Source organism: Salvelinus sp. IW2-2015, linkage group LG22 (assembly GCF_002910315.2).
Source record: "Salvelinus sp. IW2-2015 linkage group LG22, ASM291031v2, whole genome shotgun sequence".
Taxonomy (NCBI): domain Eukaryota; kingdom Metazoa; phylum Chordata; class Actinopteri; order Salmoniformes; family Salmonidae; genus Salvelinus; species Salvelinus sp. IW2-2015.
Genome location: NC_036862.1, coordinates 8,520,322 through 8,547,622, shown reverse-complemented (window position 1 = coordinate 8,547,622; position 27,301 = coordinate 8,520,322). Strand labels below are relative to the sequence as shown.

The window sequence follows — 27,301 nt, the reverse complement described above, 5'->3', positions numbered from 1 at the left end:
CACACACAACACACACACACACACACACACACACACTAGTCATTTACAGTGCATTTAGGGAAGGTTTCAGGGACCCCTTGACGTTTTCCACATTTTGTCTTCATCAGTCTACACACAATACACCATAATGACAAAGCAAAAACAGGTTTTTAGAAATGTTTGCAAATGTATATTAAAAAAAATATATATTACATTTACATAATTATTCAGACCCACAGCATGATGCTGCCTCCACCATGCTTCACCGTAGGGATGGTGCTAGGTGTTCTCCAGACGTGACGCTTGGCATTCAGGCCAAAGTGTTCAATCTTGGTTTCATCAGACCAGAGAATCTTGTTTCTCATGGTCTGAAAGTCCTTTAGGTGCCTTTTGGCAAACTCCAAGCGGGCTGTCATGTGCCTTTTACTGAGGAGTGGCATCCGTCTGGCCACTCTACCATGAAGGCCTGATTGGTGGAGTGCTGCAGAGATGGTTGTTCTTCTGGAATTGTCCTGTCTCGGAGCTCTACGGACAATTCCTTTYACCCCATGGCTTGGTTTTTGCTCTGACATGCATTGTCAACTGTTGGACCTTATATAGACAGGTGTTTKTCTTTCCAAATCATGTCCAATCAATTGAATTTACCACACGGTGGACTCCAATCCATTTGCAGAAACATCAAGAATGATCAATGGAAACAKGATGCACCTGAGCTCAATTTCGAGTCTCATAGCAAAGGGTTTGAATACTTATGGAAATAATGTATTTCTGTTTTTGATTTTTATACATTTGAAAACATTTCTTAAAACCTGTTTTCGCTTTGTCTATATGGGGTATTGTGTGTAGATTGATGAGGGAAAATAATGATTTAATACATTTTAGAATTAAGCTGTAACGTAACAAAATGTGGAAAAAGGGAAGTGGTCTGAATACTTTCGGAATGCACTGAATTCAAAAGTAATCTAAATATATATTTTTTTATTATGAGCTACAGTCAAGGCAAAACAAATGTCTTATGGATGAGTATTAGAATGTTTGGAGAGAGACAGACTGAAAGACAGACAGACAAACAGCGAGACGATTGATAGTGGAATTGATTGATGGTTGCATGTATATACTGTATGTGTGTGTGAGTTTATGGATGTGTCTCCATTTGTATGAATGTGGTTGTTTGTCTACTACAGAACACCACCTTGTATAATATACAGGCACACTTCTCCTGCCACCCACCCACACTAAAGGCCTGTTCAGCTCATTCAATCTCCACCAGCAAGGAAGTGACAGAGGAAATGCATTTACGAGAGGGGCAAACTGAATGAAATGCTACATTTGCTTTAGACGACAGCTGGTGCAGGGGCACAAAATCAGGCTACGCACCACAGAGGTGTACCAGATTGATATTGTGGTGATTTTCCATCAATTTCTTCAAAGTGGCAAAATACAAAATGGTCTCTTTGGCTAGAGTCTTCTGAATGGCTGGAGGTTGCACATCCCAGCAAGCAGAGGACATCCTGAGAACAGTTGGTGACGTTGACATTAGGTCCCTTAAGGGTTTCGGCACAATGTGACCCAGTGACTTTCTGAAAAGGTTCTAGGAACATTAAAGTTCCCAGGATGTCATAAAGGACCATGTCAGGACCTTTTTAGGACGTTCTTAGGATTTTCCCTTTACTATTCCTTAGGATGTTGCGTGATGGTCCCAAGTGAACGTTCTCTGAGCGACCTTTTTCCAGTCCCCGGTTTGTCCAAAGGACGTTTTTTTTGACCATATTGGGACGTTGTGTCATGGTCCCTTGGAGGTTTTGTCTAGTTCCCGGTTTGTCCCAAGGATGTTTTTAGGATGTTCTTGGAACGTTGGGTCATGGTCCCCTGGAGGTTTTTGCCATGTAATGGTCCCTGTTGTCCCAAATCATTATAAGTAAAGTAATTAAATGGTATGGGGGGTTTTAAGGTAAGTTATACGCTGTTCAGCTAAAATAGTGTAAAAATCTTGAATCAATGACAATATGATTACCTTTGACATGATCACTTAGTGTTGACTACACATGACTCAACGTCCTGACCCAACCTCGGATTTGAACTCACAACTTCCGGATTTGGGGTATACTGCGCTCCAAAGACTGTAGAATCTCCCACAGAGTCGTTACCAATAATATTGGTTTATTCGGATTCTCATTAGGTTTTGCCAAAGCAGCAGCTATTCGTCCTGGGGTCCACACAAAAGCATAAAACACAACAAGTAATAAAACACTGATAGACAAGAACAGTCACAGAAATGTAAAAATCCAATGATATTCTCTTGAGACCTACATTTCTTTTTTTTAAAGAAAAAATGTCACTTATATTTTGTTGTAAGTGCAAAATTGTCTTCTGTAGTGGTCATTAGGAAGTAAATATGAACACATTTATATTATAGTTAATGGGTAATGTTACAGTAGGTGAAAAACATAGTTGACATTTTACAACTAAGTACTTCTCTGCAAAAGAGTGCCATCTGTACTATTTTTTCATTTATCAGTTAATCTGACTATTCTCTCGTTGATTTGGTTGACTTATTTCAGCAATTTTGAGTTTGGCATTTCAGTACAGTTGTCTAATGTTGGTGGGACATAATATTAGGTTTTAATGTTACTCCTGCATCACTATGACAAAACATAACAGGTTTTATTTTGTGTATTTGTAAGCTGAGATTTACCTTGAAGTGCAATGTGTAAGAATAGGCCTGCTAGAGGTGAAATCAGGAGGAAATGTTTCTTCTGCGACCATCAGATGACGCCCCCGGGACAACCTGGAAACTAGACAAAAACCTCCAGGGGACCCTGACACAACATCCCAAGAATATCCTAAAAAACGTCCTCTGGGACGTCTCCGGGACAAACCAGGAACTTGACAAAACTTTCAAGGGACCATGACACAACATCCTGACCACTTTAGACGGACATTTCGTGACGTCCTAACAACTAATTTTTGTTTAGAGGGATGCCACGTCAGTGTGCTGTGGGCATTTGTTACTATAAATGAGCAGGGAAGTGTCCCAGAGCTAGGATAAAATCCACTTCGAAGAGCAGAAAATCCATCTCAAGTAATGACCTCAGTCTTATCAGCAAAGCCACTGCCATATCTGATTGGTATAAAGGGCCCGTTTCATTACATACAGTYTCAAAGTCCAATGCATACCGTATAATAGGAGCAGCATGAGGGATTACCTTGCAGATAAGCAATTTCTCAGCCATTCCCAAGACGAAGCCACAGAACTACTCTGCCTTCCAGATCGTCCCTGAAATTGGACCAACCAATCAGCTACTACGTCTCCAAAGCCAAAGTCATGTCACTTCGAGAAAGTGAACCATTTAGGACCTACAGTGGCTTGCGAAAGTATTCACCCCTCTGGCATTTTTCCTATTTTAGTGCCTTACAACTTCGAATTAAAATAGATTTTTTTGGGGGTGGGGTTGTATCATTTGATTTACACAACATTCCTACCACTTAGAAGATGCAAAATATTTTTTCTTGTGAAACAAACAAGAAACAAGGCAAAAAAAACTGAAAACTTGAGCGTGCATAACTATTCACCCCCATCCAAAGTCAATACTTTGTAGAGCCACCTTTTGCAGAAATAACAGCTGCAAGTCTCTTGGGGTATGTCTCTATAAGCTTGGCACATCTAGCCACTCTTAAGGGCAAATCTGCTCCAGCTCCTTCAATTCGGATGGGTTCCGCTGTTGTACAGCAATCTTGCAGTCATACCACATATTCTCAATTGGATTGAGTTCTGGGCTTTGACTAGGCCATTCCAAGACATTTAAATATTTCCCCTTAAACCACTCAAGTGTTGCTTAAGCAGTATGCTTAGGGTCATTGTCCTGCTGGAAGGTGAACTTCCGTCACAGTYCCAAATCTCTGGAAGATTGAAACAGACTTCCCTCAAGAATTTCCCTGTATTTAGCACCAGCCATCATTCTTTCAATTCTGACCAGTTTCCCAGTCCCTGCCGATGAAAAACATCCCCACAGAGGTGTGAGAGGTGTTGGGTTTGCGCCAGACATAGCGTTTTCCTTGATGGCCAAAAAGCWAAATTTTAACCTCATCTGACCAGAGTACCTTCTTCCATATGTTTGGGAAGTCTACCACATGCCTTTTGGCAAACACCAAATGTGTTTGCTTATTTTTTCTTTAAGCAATGGCTTTTTTCTGGGCACTCTTCTGTAAAGCGCAGCTTTGTGGAGCTTTGCAGCTCCTTCAGGGTTATCTTTGGTCTCTTTGGTCTCTTTTGCCTCTCTGATTTAATGCCCTCCTTGCCTGGTCCCTGAGTTTCGGTGGGCGGCCCTCTCTTGGCAGGTTTGTTGTGGTGCCATATTCTTTCCATTTTTGAATAATGGATTTAATGGTGCTCCATGGGATGTTCAAAGTTTCTGATGTTTTTTTACAACCCAACCCTGATCTGTACTTCTCCACAACTTTGTCCCTGACCTGTTTGGAGAGCTCCTTGTTCTTCATGGTGCCGTTTCCTTGGTGGTGCCACTTCCTTAGTGGTGTTGCAGACTCGGGGGCCTTTCAGAACAGGTGTATATATACTGAGATCATGTGACAGATCATGTAACACTTAGATTGCACACAGGTGGACTTTATTTAACTTATTATGTGACTTCTGAAGGTAATTGGTTGCACCAGATCTTATTTACGGGCTTCATATGCATATGCAACCCAAAAAAATCATTGAACTTCACCAATTTGGACTATTTTGGGTATGTCCATTACATTAAATCCAAATAAAAATGAATTTAAATTACAGGTTGTAATGCAACAAAATAGGAACAACGCCAAGAGGGATGAATACTTTTGCAAGGCWCTGTACCTTGTAGGACCCTGCACCGAAAGCAAGGTGAGCTCGAAAAGGAATTGTCCCGCGATCCTTCCAGCATAATGTGTGCATTCTTCCACATATTAGCTAAAACTGCTTTACTTCTTCAGTGGGGCGAATCGATAACCACTTGTCCCCCTTTCTCTCTCTCTCTCTCTCTCTTCTTCCGTCTTCTCCTTACCCAACATTAATATAAAGTATGTGTGTTCATTGACTCGTGTTCATTGCGCATGAGTCGTCTCACACTCGCAGCAATTTTTGGGGCTGATGGTGACAGGGTTGATGAGCAATGGGGACGGGAGAGAGAGGGGGTGGCATTGTTGACAGCTCTGACATGAGGAACAATGAAAGCAAACAAGAGAGGATGAAGAAAAAAATTATAATCTGATTGAATGTGTTATTTACCTCTTGAAAGGGAAACAAAAGTGGAAGCTTTCGAGACGGGGGGAGGATGCTGTTATGGGAAGATTTAATTGCCTTCGAAAAAAGGGAGATGGAGAGAAAGAGGGATGGGAGAAATCGAGAAGGCAGAACGAGGGATGTGGTGGTGGTGCAATCAGTTTTTATTCCAAATAAACTCCCTCTTCAGTTCCTTGTGAAGGGTCATGTAGAGCTGAGATGTAGCCCTGACAATGAGGGCAACTGGGATTGTTTTTCATGTGAGGGTGCATAAGATTTTTACGGAGGAGTGGGGAGGGGATTTGGGGGTATATGGAACAAAACCCTTGACCAAAGGAGGATAGCTTTGGCAGACAGTCTAGCGATTTGCAAGGGTAGATTGAATGTTAAGTTGTTTACTACTCTGAAAACATTATCTATCTGTTATTTCCCTTTTAATGGGTGTCACATACTCCTACGTATGCAGTTGTTTTTTGTTTCCTTTCCTTTCATTTCGTTTTTTCTATGACAGGCTTTCTATTCATCTTTTTTTGTTGAGACATACAGAATTCAATTTGTGGTCTTGGAAGGACAACAAAAAATGTACTTTCCTGACCTTGGCTCTACCCATGCAGAGCCCCAAATCATACTGTATCTGCCAATGTTGCTCTCGTCTGTAATTCCTGATATGCTTCTCCTGAGATTGTTGAATTTTGTTTTACCATACAATATGTATCCAGGTTAAAGAGTGTAACTTGACAGTAACTTATCATCTGTATTGCTCCAGGGGAGAGATTCCTGAAACATAAATTGAACACTTGTCATGTATGTAGTGCAATACACACACATGTAAATACTGGATGAGTCATATTCCCAACATGGGAGACCTACTGTAGCAGTGACTAACTTAATTACATTGGTTTTCAATTGCTTGCATGGATTGGTCAAAACTGTATGTGGACCAAACTGTGAATCATTTCTCATTGCTTTCACACAAAATGCATTCAATGACCACATTCTCCATAATCCATGAACTCTGTTCTCATTCATATTCCACCACCTGCAGAACTATATATTTGCAGCAAATGTTTTCAAATGCTAACACACTGTTTCCAAAACTGTTAAAAACACATTCAAAACAGAATGATGGCAAATGTCGTGCATTTCTGCTGTAACCAGATTAAAACATATAGAATATTTCAGCAGAATATTTAATCATTCCAAACACAGCTGATTGCAATTTCAGCTGAAAGCCTACCAAAGTGTCTTGTTTTTAGTCTCGTTACCAAACAGACAAAAGAGGACGGCTTCGGAATGATTTAGTTTGGAAACATGGATCAAGGAAGTGTCACGGCCGTCGTCGGAAGGAGACCAAGGTGCAGCGTGGTCAGCGTACATTTTCTTTATTATTGTAAATATCGCCAACAAAACAAAAAACGAAGAAACAACCGTGAAGCTTAACAGGACTATAGTGCCACGAACAAAGATAACTACCCAAAAACACCAAAGGAAAAAAGGCTGCCTAAGTATGATTCCCAATCAGAGACAACGACAGACAGCTGTCCCTGATTGAGAGCCATACCTGGCCAAAACATAGAAATAAAGAAACTAGAATACCCACCCTAGTCACACCCTGGCCTAACCAAAATAGAGAATAAAAGCCTCTCTATGGCCAGGGCCAGGAAGACAGGTTGGTGGGGAAAGAAGAGTGGCAGGGACAGGGAGACTGCGTGGAGGACAAAGGAGAGGAAGACCAAGAGCGGTGGTCTCTGATGAGATAAGGGCCACAATTATTGACCATGTTGTAACCATGGTCTCTCTTTGAGAGAGGCCAGTTGAAGGGTGCAACCAAATCTGCAGCGTTCAACAGTTGCATCAATAGCACAAATTTTCCGGCAAAACAACAGGTGAGATGTGCATCCTTCAATGATAATTGAACTACATATTACAGTACAATACAGTAGGTTCACATTTTTACATGTACTGACATTTTGAATTATATTGATTTTCTGTTTTTCAGTCGGATCCAAAGGTTGCCTCCCAGAAGCAGAAGCAGAAGCTTCTGAAGCAGAATATTATCAGATGCGCAGGAAATTGCCATTGTTGACATGGTAATTGGCAACAATGCAATAAAACTGCGGGAAATTCGGGACAGAGTGCTGACAGACAATATCACTTTTGGGAATGTAAATATGGTCAGCACAATGACAATTGCCAGAGTCCTAGTACCCTTTGAGAGAAACAGTGAATGTGTGAAAGAACTCTGCTATCAATATGTCTGTTCAATAACCAAACAGGGTACATACACAGCTATGCATAATGTAAAGCACTGTAAAACTGTGGATTTACTGTATTTTAGAGAGTAATGGAGATGGAAGCCAGGCAAACTGCCCATACATTCATCTTTGTGGGTGAAGCTGGATTCAACCTGGCAAAAACACACCGCATGGGGAAGAAATGTGATTGGACAGAGAGCAACCGTGAATGCCCCAGGCCAGAGAGGAGCTAACATCACAATATGTGCAGCACTGTCCAATGATGGTTTGCTGTTACACAAACCACTCATTGGCCACTACAATACAGAGAGACTAATTTATTTTCTGGATGACCTGCATAATCAACTTGTGCCAGCGAAGGAGAGAGAGGCAAGAAACTCCCCTACCTCGTTGTTGTGTGGGATAATGTGTCATTCCACCACTCTGCTGCAGTCACAGACTGGTTTGCTGCAGATCCCAGGATGTCAGTACTATTCTTGCTACCATACTCCCCCTTCCTAAACCCCATAGAGGAGTTTTTCTCTGCGTGGAGGTGGAAGGTTTATGACCACCATCCACATGACCAGATGTCCTTACTGGATGCCATGAATGCGGGGTGCRGAGATACTTCTCCTGAAACTGMCAGGGTTGGATTAGACATTCCAGAAGATACTTTCCAAGATGAATCACCAGAAAGACATAAGATGTGATGTTGAGGAGAACTTGTGGCCAAATGGAGGAGGGAGAACTAAGAACGCCTCACAGTACTGTACAGTATGAGTGATTATACTATACATGTTGATGAGAACTACAACCCCTACAGGTATTCTACAGTATTAGTGATTATACTACACATGTTGATGAGAACTAGAACCTTCACAGTACTCTAGCAGTATGAGTGATTATACTATACATGTTGGTGAGACTAGAACCTCACAGTACTCAACAGTATTAGTGACTATATTACACTGTTGATGAGAACTAGGACCTCACAGTACTGTACAGTATGAGTGATTATACTATACATGTTGATGAGAACCAAGAACCCTCAAGTACTCTACAGTATGAGTGATTATACTACACATGTTGATGAGAACAAGAACACTCACAGTTCTGTACAGTATGAGGGATTATACTACAACATGTTGATGAGAACTAGAACCCTCACAGTACTCTACAGTTTTAGTGATTATACTATACATGTTGATGAGAACTAGATCCTCACAGTACTGTAACAGTATGAGTGATTATACTATACATTTGATGAGAACTAGAACCTCACAGTACTCTACAGTATGAGTGATATACTATACAATGTTGATGAGAATAGAACCTCACAGTACTGTACAGTATGAGTGATTATACTTACATGTTGATGAGAACTAGAACCTCACAGAACTCTACAGTATGAGTGAGTAATACTACACATGTGATGAGAACTAGAACCCACAGTACTGTAAGTTATGAGTGATTATACTATACATGTTGATGAGAACTAGAACCCCTCACAGTACTCTACAGTATGAGTGATTATACTATACATGTTGATGAGAACTAGAACCTCACAGGTATTCTACAGTATTAGTGATTATACTACACATGTTGATGAGAACTAGAACCCTCACAGTACTCTACAGTATGAGTGATTATACTATACATGTTGATGAGAACTAGAACCCTCAAAGTACTTGACAGTATAGTGATTATACTATACATGTTGATGAGAACTAGAACACTCACAGTTCTGTACAGTATGAGGTGATTATACTACACATGTTGATGAGACTAGAACCCTCACAGTACTCTACAGTATTAGTGATTATACTGTACATGTTGATGAGAACTAGAACCCGCACAGTACTGTACAGTATGAGTGATTATACTATACATCTTGATGAGAATAGAACCCAAGTACTCTAGCAGTAATGAGTGAGTATACTATACATGTTGATGAGAACTAGAACCTCACAGTACTGTACAGTATGAGTGATTATACTATACATGTTTGATGAGAACTAGAACCCTCAAGTACTCTACAGTATGAGTGATTATACTATACATGTTGGATGAGAATAGAACCTCACAGTACTCTACAGTATGAGTGATTATACTATACATGTTGATGAGAATAGAACCCTCACAGTACTCTACAGTATGAGTGATTATACTATACATGTTGATGAGAACTAGAACCCACAGTACTCTACAGTATGAGTGATTATACTATACATGTTGATGTAAGAACTAGAACCCTCACAGTTACTCTACAGTATGAGTGATTATACTATACATGTTGATGAGAATTTATCGAACACAGTACTCGTACAGTATGAGTGATTATACATACATGTTGATGAGAACTAGAACCCTCACAGTACTCTACAGTATGAGTGATTATACTACATGTTGATGAGAACTAGAACCCTCACAGTACTCTACAGTATGAGTGATTACTATACATGTTGATGAGAACTTAAGCCTCACAGTACTCTACAGTATTAGTGATTATACTATACATGTTGATGAGAACTTAACCTCACAGTACTCTACAGTATTAGTGATTATACATACATGTTGATGAGAACTAGAACCCTCACAGTACTCTACAGTATGAGTGATTATACTATACATGTTGATGAGAATTAACCCTCACAGTACTCTACAGTATTAGTGATTATACTATACATGTTGATGAGAACTAGAACCCTCACAGTACTGTACAGTATGAGTGATTTACTATACATTTGATGAGAACTAGAACCCTCACAGTACTTACAGTATGAGTGATTATACTATACATGTTGATGAGAATAGAACCCCCACAGTATGTACAGTATGAGTGATTATACTATACATGTTGATGAGAACTAGAACCTCACAGTTCTCTACAGTTATGAGTGATTATACTATAATGTTGATGAGAATAGAACCTCACAGTATCTACGTATTAGTGATTATACTACATGTTGATGAGAACTAGAACCTCACAGTATCTACAGTATGAGTGATTATACTATACATGTTGATGAGAACTAGAACCCTCACAGTACTCTACAGTATTAGTGATTATACTATACATGTTGTGAGAACTAGACCCTCACAGTACTGTAAAGTATGAGTGATTATACTACACATGTTGATGAGAACTAGACCTCACAGTACTCTACAGTATGAGTGAGTTATACTATACATGTTGATGAGAACTAGAACCCTCACAAGTACTCTACAGTATGAGTGATTATACTATACATGTTGATGAGAACTAGAACCCTCACAGTACTCTACAGTATGAGTGATTATACTATAATGTTGTGAGAACTAGAACCCTCACAGTACTCTACAGTATGAGTGATTATACTATACATGTTGATGAGACATAGAACCTCACAGTACTGTAGCAGTATGGTGATTATACTATACATGTTGATGAGAACTAGACCTCACAGTATGCTCTACAGTATGAGTGATTATACTACATGTTGATGAGAACTAGAACCCTCACAGTACTCTACAGTATGAGTGATTATACTATACATGTTGATGAGAACTAGAACTCACAGTACTGTACAGTATGAGTGATTATACTATGCATGTTGATGAGAACTAGAACCCTCAAGTACTGTAATTATGAGTGATTATACTATACATTTTGTGAGAACTAGAGCCTCACAGTACTGTACAGTATGAGTGATTATACTATACATGTTGATGAGACTAGAACCCTCACAGGTATCTACAGTATTAGTGATTATATCTACACATGTTGATGAGAACTAGACCCTCACAGTATCTTAGAGTATGAGTGATTATACTATACATGTTGATGAAACTAGAACCCTCAACAGTATTCTACAGTATTAGTGATTATCTACACATGTTGATGAGAACTAGACACCTCACAGTACTCTACAGTATGAGTGATTATACTATACTGTTGATGAGAACAGAACCCTCACAGTACTCTACAGTATTAGTGATTATACATACATGTTGTGAGAACTAGAACCTCAACAGTACTCTACAGTATTAGTGATTATACTATACATGTTGATGAGAACTAGAACCTCACAGTCTTGTACAGTATGAGTGGATTATACTATACATGTTTGATGAGAACTAGACCCCCACAGTATGTACAGTATGAGTGATTATACTATACATGTTGATGAGAACTAGAACCTCACAGTACTCTACAGTATGAGTGATTATACTACACATGTTGATGAGAACTAGAACCTCACAGTACTGTACAGTATGAGTGATTATACTATACATGTTGATGAGAACTAGAACCCTCACAGTACTGTACAGTATGAGTGATTATACTATACATGTTTGATGAGACTAGAACCTCACAGTACTGTACAGTATTAGTGTTATACTACACATGTTGATGAGAACTAGAACCCTCACAGTATCTACAGTATGAGTGATTATACTATACATGTTGATGAAATAGAACAGCTCACAGTACTCTACAGTATGAGTGATTATACTACACATGTTGATGAGAACTAGAACCTCACAGTACTGTACAGTATGAGTGATTATACTACACATGTTGATGAGAACTAGAACCCTCACAGTAACTGTACAGTTGAGGGATTATACTACACATGTTGATGAGAATAGAACCCTCACAGTACTGTACAGTATGCGTGGTTATACTATACACTGTGATGAGAACTAGAACCCTCACAGTACTGTACAGTATGAGTGATTAATACTATACATGTTGATGAGATCTTTAACCCTCACAGTACTCTACAGTATGAGTGATTATACTACATGTTGATGAGAACTAGAACCTCACAGTACTGTAACAGTATGAGTGATTATACTATGCATGTTGATGAGAACTAGAACCTCACAGTACTGTAATTATGAGTGATTATACTATAACATGTTGATGAGAACTAGAAGCCTCACAGTACTGTACAGTAGGTGATTTAATACACCATACATGTTGAAGAGAACTAGAACCCTCACAGGTATTCCTAACAGTATTAGTGATTATACACACATGTTGATGAGAACTAGAACCCTCACAGTACTCTACACCGTTGAGTGATTATACTATACATGTTGATGAGAACTACAGAACCTTACAGTATTCTACAGTATTAGTGATTATACTACACATGTTGATGAGAACTAGACCCTCACAGTACTCTACAGTATGAGTGATTATACTATCATGTTGATGAGAACCAGAACCCTCACAGTACTCTACAGTATTGTGATTATACTATACATGTTGGTGAGAACTAGAACCCTCACAGTACTCTACAGTATGTGATTATACTATACATGTTGATGAGAACTAGACCCTCACAGTCTTGTACAGTATGAGTGATTATACTATACATGTTGATGAGAACTAGAACCCCCACAGTACTGTACAGTATGAGTGATTATACTATACATGTTGATGAGAACTAGAACCCTCACAGTACTCTACAGTATGAGTGATTATACTACACATGTTGATGAAGACTAGAACCCTCACAGTACTGTACAGTATGAGTGATTATACTATACATGTTGATGAGAACTAGAACCCTCACAGTACTGTACAGTATGAGTGATTATACTATACATGTTGATGAGAACTAGAACCCTCACAGTACTGTACAGTATTAGTGATTATACTACACATGTTGATGAGAACTAGAACCTCACAGTACTCTACAGTATGAGTGATTATACTATACATGTTGATGGAACATAGAACACTCACAGTACTCTACAGTATGAGTGATTATACTAACATGTTTGATGAGAACTAGAACCCTCACAGTACTGTACAGTATGAGTGATTATACTACACATGTTGATGAGACTAGAACCCTCACAGTACTACGTACAGTATGAGGGATTATATACACATGTTGATGAGAACTAGAACCTCACAGTACTGTCATAGCGTGTATACTATACATGTTATGAGAATCAGAACCCTCACAGTACTGTACAGTTGAGTGATTATACTATACATGTTGATGAGAATTTTAACCCTCACAGTACTCTACAGTATGAGTGATTATACTATACATGTTGATGAGAACTAGACCACCTCACGTACTGTACAGTATGAGTGATTACACTACACATGTTGATGAGAACTAGAAACCCTCACAGTACTCTACAGTATTAGTGATTATACTATACATGTTGATGAGAACTAGACACACTCACAGTCTCTACAGTATGAGTGATTATACTACAACATGTTGATGAGAACTAGAACCCTCACAGTAATTACAGTTATGAGTGATTATACTACACATGTTGATGAGAATAGAACCTCACAGTACTGTACAGTATGAGTGATTATACTATACATGTTATAGAGAACTAGAACCCTCACAGTACTTGTACAGTATGAGTGATTATTCTACACATGTTGATGAGAACTAGAACCCTCACAGTACTGTACAGTATGAGTGATTATACTAACATGTTGATGAGAATCTAGAACCCTCACAGTACTGTACAGTATGAGTGATTATACTATACAATGTTGATGAGAACTAAGCCTCACAGTACTGTACAGTATTAGTGATTATACTTACATGTTGATGAGAACTAGAACCCTCACAGTACTCTACAGTATGAGTGATTATACTATACATGTTGATGAGAACTAGAAACCCTCACAGTACTCTACAGTATGAGTGATTTACTACCTGTTGATGAGAACTAGAACCCTCACAGTACTGTACAGTATGAGTGATTATACTACACATGTTGATGAGAACTAGAACCCTCACAGTACTGTACAGTATGAGGGTATTAACTACACTGTTGATGAGAACTAGAACCCTCACAGTACTGTACAGTATGCGTGTTATACTATACATGTTGATGAGAACTAGAACCCTCACAGTACTGTACAGTATGAGTGATTATACTATACTGTTGATGAGATATAACCCTCACAGTACTCTACAGTATGAGTGATTATACTATACATGTTGATGAAACTAGAACCCACAGTACTGTACAGTATGAGTGATTATCTACACATGTTGATGAGAACTAGAACCCTCACAGTTACTCTACAGTATTAGTGATTATACTATACCATGTTGATGAGAACTAAGAACCTCACAGTACTGTACAGTATGAGTGGATTATACTACACATGTTGATGAGAACTAGAACCCTCACAGTACTGTACAGTATGCGTGGTTTCTACAATGTGTGTTGATGTTTTTGTTGTTGTAATTATTATTGCAGCCCTGGAATTTCAGGAATTTGTTTTTTGTTTCAACTTTACTACATGCAAAGATATAGAAAKAATTAAAGCTATTGAAGCAAATTGCTGCATTTTTTTTTTCATTCTTGTTACATATATTTTAGTACAGTCGATAAAGTGAAAAGGTGTTATTCTTATTCTATAATGAAATACTGATTTATGTGAAAAATCATTTGAAGAGAAAAGTTCATCATTTGTGTAATGCTCCCTGTTGTTAGTGTTTTTAGGTCAGTGTGTTATGAGTGACAACGTACYCTTTCTGAGTGAGAACTGTTGCCAGTGTTATGGTCGAACGAGCTTATTCTGAGACATGTATGAGGTGTTCTGTTGGTCTGAGTGAGTTTTGGAGGTGAGATGAACTGTTTGGACAAGATGCATGTTGGTAATGCAGACAGCGTGAAGAGTTTTGAAAAAGTGACTTCGGTATTGACCGATGCTTGTTTGCAATTGAAAAAAACTGTAAGAGTAGACATGGCAAATATCATGAGTAACTCATTCTAGCAACTGATTGAAAACTCTGATTGAGCTATTATAACCCTCTGCATGTCTCCACAGCCTTGGTACACCCCACATTGATGTGTTGTCGACTCCCCATGTGCAAGGATCTCAAGAGTAAGTTAGTTACTCCACAACAGGTAACATAACTACTGAATATCTACCTGCAGAGACAGTTCTCCACCAGAGTTGCAACTCCATTGAATCTAAAGGGCAGCCTGACTTCTATTCTGAAAATGTTTTTGCAGGGTGGCCTACATAGCTCTATCTGTGTGCTGTGTGCTGTTGCTGGGCAGGGGGAGCCATTTTCCTCAGGTTCCAGTGCATGATGGGAAACAGTGGTTGGCGCCAGACAGTGTCAGGGCCCAGTAGCAATCTAATCACTCCAGTCTCAGCAGGGAGCTCAGCCACCACAGCCACTCCGGATGGACTCAGGCTGCAGGTAGTAAAAGCCTGCTTTAACCCACCCACCACCTGATCAATGAGTGCAAAGGTTCAGGAAAGAGAAGGAAAGTCTGTCTGTCTGTCTGTCTGTCTGTCTGTCTGTCTGTGTGTGTGTGACATGGGAGTGCAAGGCTGAGCTGAGAGGATGGGAAGAGAGGAGATGGGAAATGGGAGTGTGATGTTTTTAAGTAAAATATATTTGCCGTCAGGTATTGATCAGGTGATCAATTGAAGCAATTAGCGGTTGATGCAAGTTTGCTGAGCCACCGTTATTCTCTCCTCACAGCACTCAACGCACAATGCATTGCAGAGCCTCATATGATGTATTCCCTTTCATTGGGAATACATCAAGTGCAGTATTACAAGAGGGATGCAGCTCTCACACTCCAAAGACTCAAGGCTCACACCTACTGGTTATGTTGTGTTCTTTCTGACACATGGACGACTCTATGGCCCTAATAGAAAAATAGGGCTAGGAGAAGTCATATGCCGTATCTGTGAGAGAGAGGGTGAGAAAGAGAGAGGTAGAGAGATAGTGAGAGAGAGGGTGTGTATGTGTGTGCTTGCGTGCATGCTTGCTTCTCTCTATTCAGCTCATCTCTTTTTTATTGAATTAAAAAAGCGGATGTAGTAAAAAGTTGATTTTAATTACCCTGGGCATTATTTCACTGGACTGCTGTTCAGAGGTATTAAAATTCTCCACAGTAATTAGCCAGCAGAGTAAATTGTATATGGAAGATATTAAATCAATGGTAATTTCATAGTGAGCACATTATATGTGAAATGGCTGTAGTGCAAATCTGCTAACTAGATTAATAAGATTCKATTTTTTTAGGTGTGGGATAAAGTTTCATTTACGCTTTAATGCCGCAAAACCCAGAGCGTTGGCAATAAACTATTTTTATCCAATACCCTTTATCCTTTTGTTTTGGATTTGAAATGATCTGAGAATCTCAAGAATGGAGCAATATCAGTCCTTGGAGACACAAATGAGTGATTAGCACTTGACAGGCTGCGGGTTATGTCAAAGTGTTGACGAAGTGACGTTAGAAAATGAATGGTTTCTGAGATGTGAGCGAGAAGCTCAGAATTCTCAGTCACTCTCTCTCCTGTCCTCAATCTCAGGCTATTTGAATGTATTGTGCCTTTGGATATTGAAGCAGGAATGAGCAATGGATATGCCATTACATTTCCTTGTCACCGAGATGAGATTGAAAACTGCATTCCGACACACACAGGAAGAATATGACGCACTCTGAAGCAAAGCTAGAATGATGTGATTGGAACTAACATTAAATGCAAATGTGATCAGAATGTTATTAAACAGGGAGATATCAATTTACGATGATACTGTTCTTGCAGTGAAATGTCAAAATCGCCCTCTAGTGGCCTCATGGTGGAATGTCATAATTTCATCATTAACCCTTTGACACGTACGAACACACGGGTGTGATCATTCTACAGTAGTCCCAGCAGCGTACGCTCAAACCAGTGTGCTTAGAACACTTATTTAGAACCTCCAGTTACGATTGACGCAACAGTCTGCATTTGAGCTGGCCACACAGTTTTTTCACAGAAACGTATTGCACAAACACAGTCTTTACAACGTTATGTCCTCAATGTGAGCAACTTATTTTTGATCTGACAGACGTTTACTTGACAACCAGAATGCATTGTACTGTATGATGTCAACAAACATGGCGTCACACATATCTGGCAATTAGCTTCACTTTAACTATTTGTTTTACACACATCATATGTGTCCATTAAAATCTATGCAAGAATTGGAATGCATGATTTGTCATCAGTACTTGAAAAGATGTGAATAAAACAGTAAATGCATTATGCTCCATACATACATTTGGTGTGTTACAGTAGAAATGGCAACACGACATACAGAAACTATAATGATTTTATTTATATGAATTTTTTAAAACTTTTATTTAACTTGGCAAGTCATGATAGCGTAATAAGATACTTACTTTGATAGGAATGCACACATGTCCAAAGTTATTATTAGTTGTGAAGGCAATGCGGGCGCCTGCTGGAAAATGTGCCAGGGAGGAAAAAGTTTGTGCTTGGGCTCTCGTCGAAGAGAGAATTTTGTCCTGCTCAGTAATGCCTCAAATGTAAATTGTCCGCAACTGTGAAATGGGCTACTTCTATGGGAATTTATGAGGGGGCGGAACACCCCTCAATTTAAAATGTTGTTAGAAAATAAAACTTGTTAGAAAATCATTTGAAATTGACAAGTTGAAACATAGCCTACAGATAATTAGCAGGCAGCGTGCTTGGTTTGAGGGCAGCGTAGGTTAACTTTCCTGTTGCGCAACAATCCGATTTTAGAACGGTCAGTGCATTCTGACAGCACACAGATAAAAAAAACACGCTGCAGCGACCATGAGAGATATTTGGAACTCACTAAAAATCGCTAGTCTCTATGTCAAATGATTGTGTTATATTTCAGTCTTCTGTGATGTATATAAAGTCTAATATTGGGATGCAAACTCAAAATATAATACATTTAAACTACATCTGACATGGTACAAGTGTCTTCTTTTTTTAAGCCCGTAACCATGTGTGTGAGGTGTATACTTTTGTTTCAAAGCAGATTTGTTTAAGACTACCAAGAAACACTCTGTATGACCCTGATTTAGCCCACTGCAGTAAAAGGTTGATGAAATAAGGGAGAAGCACGAATCTAATGCGTGAATAGAACCTTGCAGTCCAGAGACGGGCACGTTAGCAAGAAAGCTAGCTCCCTTGGGTGAGTGGTAATTGTGCTTATCAACGCCACAGTCATTACAATACAATGGGGTTAGTGTGTAATGTTAACGCAGTATGAAAAACGTAACCATCTCTGGTTACTATGCTGCTGTAGCTGGCAAACAACACACCTCCGTCTGCACATACATATGCATACACACGAGATATTCAATAATCCAGTCGTTTTTAGAAGGCCTAATATATTTTGTTCTGGCTGAAATGAGGCTGTGCTCCATGGCTAATTGCTTCTCTTTCCAGGTGTCTGCTCCTACATGACTGGGCCACTGTGCTATTAAACAGGCTCATTAAAACCTCATGTAGTATCAAGCCTCTCTCCACCTGGACGTGATCGCCTTCGGCTGCTCATCTCCAGACCTTAGCCATTATACAGTACATTCGGAAAGCTACGGCCTTATTCTAAAATGGATGAAATCGTTTTTTCCCCAATTCAATCTACAAACAATACCCCATAATGACAAAGCAAAAACAGGTTTTAAGAAGTTAGCAGTTTTTTTTTTTTAAATACTGAAATATAACATTTACATAAGTATTCAGACCCTTTACTCAGTACTTTGTTGAAGCACCTTTGGCAGTGATTACAGCCTTGAGTCTTCTTGGGTATGGCACTACAAGCTTGGTACACCTGTATTTGGGGAGTTTCACCAATTCTTCTCTGCACATCCTCTCAAGCTGCCTCAGGTTGGACGGAGAGCATTACTGCACAACTATTTTCAGGTCTCTCCAGAGATGTTCGATGGGGTTCAAGTCCGGCCTCTGGCTGGGCCACTCAAGGACATTCAGAGATTTGTCCCGAAGCCACTCCTGCATTGTCTTGGCTGTGTGCTTAGGGTCGTTGTCCTGTTGGAAGGTTAATATTATCCCCAGTCTGAGTCCTGAACGCACTGGAGCAGGTTTTCATCAAGGATCTCTCTGTACTTTGCTCCGTTCATCTTTCCCTCGATCCTGACTGGTCTCCCCGTCCCTGCCACTGAAAAACATCTCCACAGCATGATGCTGCCACCACCATGCTTCCCCCGTAGGGATGGTGTCAGGTTTCCTACAGACGTGACGCTTCGCATTTAGGCCAAAGACTTCAATCTTGGATTCATCAGACCAGAACATCTGAGAGTCCTTTAGGTGCCTTTTGGAAAACTCCAAGCGGACTGTCGTGTGCCTTTTACTGAGGCGGCCTGATTGGTGGAGTGCTGCAGAGATGGTGTCCTTCTGCAAGGTTCTTCCATCTCCACAAAGGAACTCTAGACCTCTGTCAGAGTGACAATCGGGTTCTTGGTCACCTCTCTGACCAAGGCCCTTCTTCCCCGATCGCTCAGTTTGGCCGTACGTCCGCTCTAGGAAGAGTCTTGGTGGTTCCAAATTCTTCCATTTAAGAGTGATGGAGGCCACTGTGTTCTTGGGGACCTTCAATTCTGCAGACATTGTTTGGTACCCTTCCTCAGATTTGTGCCTCGACACAATCCTGTCTCGGAGCTCTACGGACAATTCCTTCGACCTCATGGCTTGGTTTTTGCTTTGACATGCACTGTCCACTGTGGGACCTGATATACACAGGTGTTTGCCTTTCCAAATCATGTCCAATAAATTGAATTTACCACAGGTGGACTCCAATCAGGTTCGCTTTGTCATTTTGTGGTATTGTGTGTAGATTGGTGAGAAACAAAAATATTGAATCCATTTTAAAATAAGGTAATGTAACAAAATGTGGAAAAAGTCAAGGGGTATGAATACATTCCGAATGCACTGTAAAGTATGTAGAGGCAGGCATGGCTACTGTAGGTGTGCACTCCTCTCACATGGAACACACATTCATGTTCTAGTAGTCTGAGAAGAAATTTGATTGCACAATAAATCCTGGCCATGTTTCCAAACAGTCAAAGCAAACATATTCCAAATAAAACACTGTGATGAGGTATAATGGGGATTAAACAATGCAGGGTACCACAGCGCTCCTCTACTGTCCAGAATGGATGCAGTACCTCTCCAGTTTCATAGCTACATATTGATGAAAGCCATTGATTGAAAAAGGAGTCAATTTGCCTAGCTTGTGCCTTAGGCCAGCACTATACTGCAGCGTTAAGGATCTGTATATTGCACCTGCGGCTATAGTCTCTAGACTAGTCTGTGTTAGTGAGTCTAACTGGTATCCTTGGAGATCATGGCCATGATGGTAGGCTGGGGTGGGATGAGGGTCGGGAGGAGGATCACTGACCTTTATGCTGCAGGCTCTCACAGGGGAAGCGAGAGGAGAAAATGGGTTGTCCTCTTGTTCATTAGCCAGAGTAGCCATTTGTCCACGTCTTGGCGTAATAGTGAGACTACCTCCCGGCCGCTGGAGCCCTGCTGATGGATGGCGGCGGTTGAGAATGGAAGCACCAATCGTCTATAGGGCCCTATCATGGTCCCATCATCCTCCCACTAGGCCGACACTGAGTGACACCGCAGGGACGGCCCTACCTTGTCCCCGGCAACCATTTGTTTTGTCTACCGTTGACCTGGCTCTAAGTGGGAGGATGGAGCATGGAGAACCAAGCAGCGTTGGACTAAGAGCACCTTATAAAATGGTTGACAGAGGAAGCACGGGAGAGGAATGCTTATTGCTTATAGTACATGCATGGTCAAGTAGACACATTGGTAAAAGATTATCTCACACATTACACATTTTTGATCTCGCATTGATCCTCGTTCAACTAAGCGCGCGGTCACAGAAGAAGACGAAAGCAGTTTAGATTGAACTGCATATCAACCTTTCATCAACCAACCAGTAGGGACTTGACAATCCATGTATTTCCATGTCCTATTTCTGAGTCATTTCTAATGGATAACGAGGCTGTTAGCCAGCAATAAAGGCAGACAGCTCAAGAGAGTATTATCCTCCACATGAATCTCCCCTCTGCAGATCTTAGACACCTCTATTGCCTCTGGTGGAAATATGATCTGGAGGGCTGTGCCCGCTGTTGTGATTTACGAGCTGGAGGGAAAGGTAATCATGACCTCTCTTCCACACCCAGTGTCTTGTCTCCTCGCTGATTACTCTCTGATGTACAATGTCAGCAATGATGGCGTTATTGTTTTGATTTCTCGCCATCGAGAATCTCCTTTAAACCAGGGGTGACCGACCCGTCATTGCATTCATCTTTAGAACAACAACATATTTACAGAGTACGTTCACTGTTGCCAGCTCATATCATTACACGCACACCTTTGTAATGGATGCAACACCATTATTTTCTGTAATGATGTCAACCATGGCCTATTTCAGAATGCATAAAACGAAGCTTGTCGGCTCCAGACACTGACTAATGTGGGTCGTAACCCACTCTACGGGAGAGTATGGGTATGTGTGCACATTGAAGCTTAGTGTTAAAAAAAAACTCAGTCCCACTTTAAACAAACAACTACTGTATTCATAAAGGTTTTGGAGCAGGAGCTGCTGTGTCACATTTTATACAGCGAGACAAACATACATTATTTGTGAAGAATATGTCATGAGTAATGCTCTCTAAAGCCTTTATAACTAGCTGTTTGTTTAAGTTATGACCAAATGCTCCTACCAAATGCACCAACCTCTCCAATATTGTACATTAAGGGGAAAGAAAAAGGGAAAGAGAGAAGGAGGATGGTCGAGGTGAAACTGATGGCTGAGCTCGGCAGCCATGCTCAGTGATAGTGAGGGTGGGATCAATGGTGGAGGAGACTACTGAGGGTCAGTGGGCAGCTAGATCACAAAAGAACAGCCAGCAGCCCTAAAGAGTTATTGAGGGCCTGCCAGCTCACTGAGAAGGGCTAGCAAGGCCTCACTGCATGTGGATCAAACCGTCATCAAAAGGGGATTAGGACCCAAGCTGTGGTGGTGATGGCCACACACCTTAATTCACACAGAGGGACATATGATTGTAGACCTGATGGACAGACAGTTCAAATAATCCAAAAGTTATACCATATTCAAGGACATCCTGAATATCTGAGAGTGAGCCTTTGTTTGAAAACAAAACATTATACATACTGTATAATTTCATTACACATTTGTTATATAATTTATTTCCATTAAGCAATTGCAGGGCACCACTCTAACCAATCATGAGGCAAAAATAAATATACTGAACAAACAATGATACAGAAACTCTTTTCCCATCTGCATTGGAATTTCCAGCAAATTTAACCTACACATCCATTACTAGTTAATGACCTCACATTTATGCATGTATGGTTTTTATAGGGCAGCAGTTAGCCTAGCGGTTAGTGTGTAGGGCCAGTAATGGAAAGGTCCCTGGTTTGAATACCTGAGCTGACAAAGTGAAAATCTGTTGATGTGCCCTTGAGCAAGGCACTTAACCCTAATTTGCTCCCGGGTCGCCGTACTACTATAGCTGTAAAACAACACATTTCACTGCACCTATCCGGTGCCACCCCGTTGAGTTTGGTTTACGCATTCATTTCATGCCATTTTGCGGATGGGAAATGCCACCCTTTCTGCATGAGTTCTGCCCACATCTGAAGAAACAGAGTCCACGTTGCACTGAACAAAAACCACATAAGAGTTCATCAACTCGACTAAGCTACTGAGTGGGGCCCGTACATTTCCTCTATACCAGTCCCAAAAGAGGATTACACTGGCCCAAAACAATGAGAAAAGAAACCCTAGCCAATTACAACAGTACAGTATGGGCTGTAGCCGCAATGCTGTAGATTTGCGGTTCACACAGAGTCTATTTTTATCTTAATGCTGACAGCAACCATCCCACTGTTCATACAACGGTGATCGAGATAATTGGGCACCATTTATCCACGGTCTCTCTCAAAGACTTAGACATTTTCCCCAGTGATGCCTTATAGAGCAATGATGGTAGCAACAGAATGCAATCTATCCATTTTCTCCCCTTGCAATTCCCCATTTCAAATCTGGATAGTGCTCCAGCATGGGGACATTCTTTACAGGAGTTGAATCAGAGGGCGACATTTACAAACCAAGAAAGCAGGGAGGAGACTGAAACAAGTGAGTGTGACTATTTCAGGTTTATTTCCATGTGGGGTAGTTCCGACCAGTTATTTAACATGTGCCTAGTCTTCAGCTTTGACGGAATGAAGGGAAGGCTGGGAGAATCTCCCTTGAGCTATCGCTGCGTGTGTATTGTGTTTGACAGCTTGCTGAATGCCAGACTCTATGGATCAAAGCAGGCTGTAACAGTGAAGCTAATCCATTAAAACCTGATCTGCCTCACAAAAGAGCAAGACTAGGGCCCTGTTAGGTCCCTACCTTCTCACTGACTCCAACTTCACAGCTGCCTCAAATGGTAACAGACACAACAGGACTGCACAGCTCTCACTTATCACACTGTGGGATAGTCAAGGGCATGAACTGTTGTTGTGTTGGACTGGGGAGGTGTGGTCTTGACTGGGGAGGGAACGAGGAGAGAGAGCGGATCCGTACGCCTCAGAATGTCTATTCCACCATAATGGGCTACTCTGTTCTAATTCTCACCCTACTGACAGAGAGCCCGCTCTGGGCAAGGCACAGAACACCAGACAGCCTGAAGTAGCCAGGTACAAATGCATTTTGGTTGGCACCAGCTATGTCCACCTAATCCCACCCATGGGTTACTGGTTGGAACACACACACACACCCACAGCACACACAAACACACACACATACAAGCCATCAAACACAAACACATGTGCACACACACACACACTGCTAGAAATGTGTCAACATGTTTTTTCCTGAGCTACAGCAATACATAAACAATAACCTAGACTGAAACAAACACACACACATACAAGCCCACAAACGTATGCATACACAAACATGTGCACACACACACAAACACACTGCTAGAAATGTGTCAACATGTTTTTTCCTGAGCTACAGCAATACATAAACAATAACCTAGACTGAAACAAACACACACAAAAACCACACACACACACACACACACACACACACACACACACACACACACACACACACACACACACACACACACACACACACACACACACACACACACACACACACACACACACACACACACACACACACACACAACTCTAACACCAGGCAGCAAAAAGCGGTCTTCAGCTATTGACTAGTCAAAAAAGGCATCTGGGCTTTTTATGAGGTTTACAATGAAACCTGCAGATTGCACAAATTAGGCCAAAATGAAATCATAGACCATATGAATGGAAAAAACCCTGAGTTGAATTGTTTTATTATAGGCCTATCTTGTGTCTATTAGTCTACAGGGTCTGAATATTATTGAGAGCCTTTCATATTCAGTTCACCAATAGTCATCCTCTATGCCACAGACAAACCCATCCATATTTGACACTAGAATAGGCCACCACAGGTGCTCGCTGGCCTAGAGGCAAGGCTGTCACAATGCAGACCAAAATGCTAATTAGTGCACGTTAGACACACGTCATATTTCAGAAAGGCTATCAGATCTGTGTCAGATTTGACCTTCGAATCGAACGACGCCCTAATCGCTGATGCATGAAGATTGCTGATTTAGCTGTGTTTTAATGACATTGTAGCCCAGATAGAAGCATACTCACTACATGTCGTACATGAGAGTATGTAGGCTAGGTGCTGAGTGGCTTTGTGTCTGTGTGTGAGGCCGTCTCTGTGAGAATAAGTGTGTGGGTGTGAAGTGATATAAAGTAGAGCACCTTGTAATGTTCCATATGACCGTTATCGTTGCACACACATCGCCTCAGTCACTGTTATCTATCTCTCGTTAGTTTATGCAGCAGATAACGAATATACTAATGACTATTCATTTGATCATGATGCAGCGTACATTATATCAGCGCCCCCCAGCTCTCAAAACCGTGAAGTTTCAAGGATACCGTTTCGGGAGCTCTCCATTGTACTGAGAGTCAGTACATATAGCCCACCCGTCTAGTGAATTCAATGTTAACGTTTAGAGAGCTGTCCATGGTGCTGAAAAGTATCACCCAGCCACTTCGGGCAGCTAGTTCTGATTTCAGTGAAGCCTTCCCAACCACATTCCTTGCTGTTTCTTTCGCCCCTAATCAGTATTGTACAGGACTATATAGCTATTCACTGCAAGACTGTTGATGACACAGAAGCAAATTATATATCCCTAAAATGCGTTGTCATTCCAACAGAGTTATCGCATTCCAGTGCGGTCAGTATTGCAGGCAGCTCTGGCAACCACCAAGCACAAATTTCGTAAATGACATCAATTAGGCCTAAACATGTTTTAGTGTTTCTCTCACTTTTGTACATCATTGAGACACTGCGTGAAATATGTTGCATTGATAACGTAAATATGCTATACAAAACACACATTAACATACTAATGCATTATTGGTTAGAATGGAAAACATACTCATTCGTGCACAAATAGGCTATATTTAATCAAATGAATGTCAAATATTAGAATGCATATGTTGGCACAATGATGACGTTGCAGGCTATCATCAGTAGGGCATGTCGGTAAATCTTCAACTAATAAAAATGCAGCAACGTTCAGGGAGGGCTGTTCTCATGCGAAATTGCATCCCAAATCGCAGAAACCGACGTTTAATTTTCGAACACATTTTAAATATGATTAATGCATGATCAATTAGCCTACCTTTTTGGTTTGAGCCCTCTCTCCGGTCCCTCAAAGTCGAAAGATCCCGCTGTCGAACGCACGGTGCCTGGCGATCAGCGTCCAACTTTGCGCTTCTGTCCTCACACAGAGGGATCCGCTCTTGCCCAGGGTGAAACTGAGGCGGCGGGGTTGCTCTATAGCAGCGCCAGTCGGGCAGCGCAGGGAAATGTCTGAGCGCGAAAAGACGCACACCCAGACAGGAGACAAGCTTCAGGTACCGCCAACGGTCACAGGTATAGCAAACACTTACTGGAAAACACACAGGAATAACAAATCTATAATTGAAATACTGGAAGGCTACTACTATAAGGTGGTTTTAGTCCATCTCTTCGGTTTCATCTGTGCTGGGTAGCAATGCCTCTTCCCACCTCTGTTGCAATGCACAATGTCCTTGACTAACATGCTGATCACATTTATCCAATGGTCCCTGGCACGACGTTCTTTTGAAACGTGATGTTTTCCGTTCCCCAAAATATCCAAGAAATCATACAATTGTTAGAAACACACTCCAGTGAATTGAAACAGACGGTACGTTTATCCAAAAACAATCACTCGTGCATTTTGGAGAAAAATTATGCCGTAACCTTTAACTTTGTCCAAAATACAAGGTGCAGGCGTGTCCAGCGTTTCTCCAAAATCCATAACTGGGTTCCTACAACCTCCTACAACCCCAACATTTTTTTAATCCATCTATTGAAAATAAAACAATAGCCTATCAAGTGAAGGAATATCCTTTATCAAGGAATTACAGAGCTGTCTCTTGATATACGTCTCAATGAAGTTATTGGGTGAATGACAAACGACGGTGAATGATTTACTCGACAATTCGCCCGGATGGCTTCTGTTGATCATCCCTAGGTGAACGAGCGGGTGGGGTGAGATGCAATCTCAGCTCGGGACTTGCAGCGGCACGCCCAGTCCGATGTCCTTCTTCCTCAATCCCTCCAGCGAGTATTTTCCGCGTCGCTCTCTGTAGGCCTACTTTCTGACCAAGTAAGTAGCTTGCAGAGAGAAACCTATCTTATCCACCTCTATGTCTTCAAGTCAAACCGTGAATTTAGTTAATTTGAGCTGGTGTGGAGGTGTTGCATTGTGCCTCGTTGGGAATGTCATGTAATAGGTTTCACTAAAACAGATGCAGAGAGGGAGGGAAACGGAGCTGTGCACGGGAGGGAGGGAGCGATGCACTCACTGGTGGCTATGCACTTGTGAATTTAAATGAGCT

General features: G+C 41.0%; 1 protein-coding gene across 1 annotated transcript in view; it reads right to left on the bottom strand.

Annotated features, from left to right (window-relative positions):
• Positions 1 to 27,093, bottom strand: part of LOC111949943 (leucine-rich repeat and fibronectin type III domain-containing protein 1-like protein) — a 130,858-nt gene extending 103,765 nt beyond the window's left edge. The window contains exon 1 of the mRNA XM_023967301.2: positions 26,056 to 27,093. The gene's annotated coding sequence lies outside the window, so the exon portion shown is untranslated. The remainder of the gene's footprint in view (positions 1 to 26,055) is intronic.
• Positions 27,094 to 27,301: the final 208 nt, after the last annotated feature.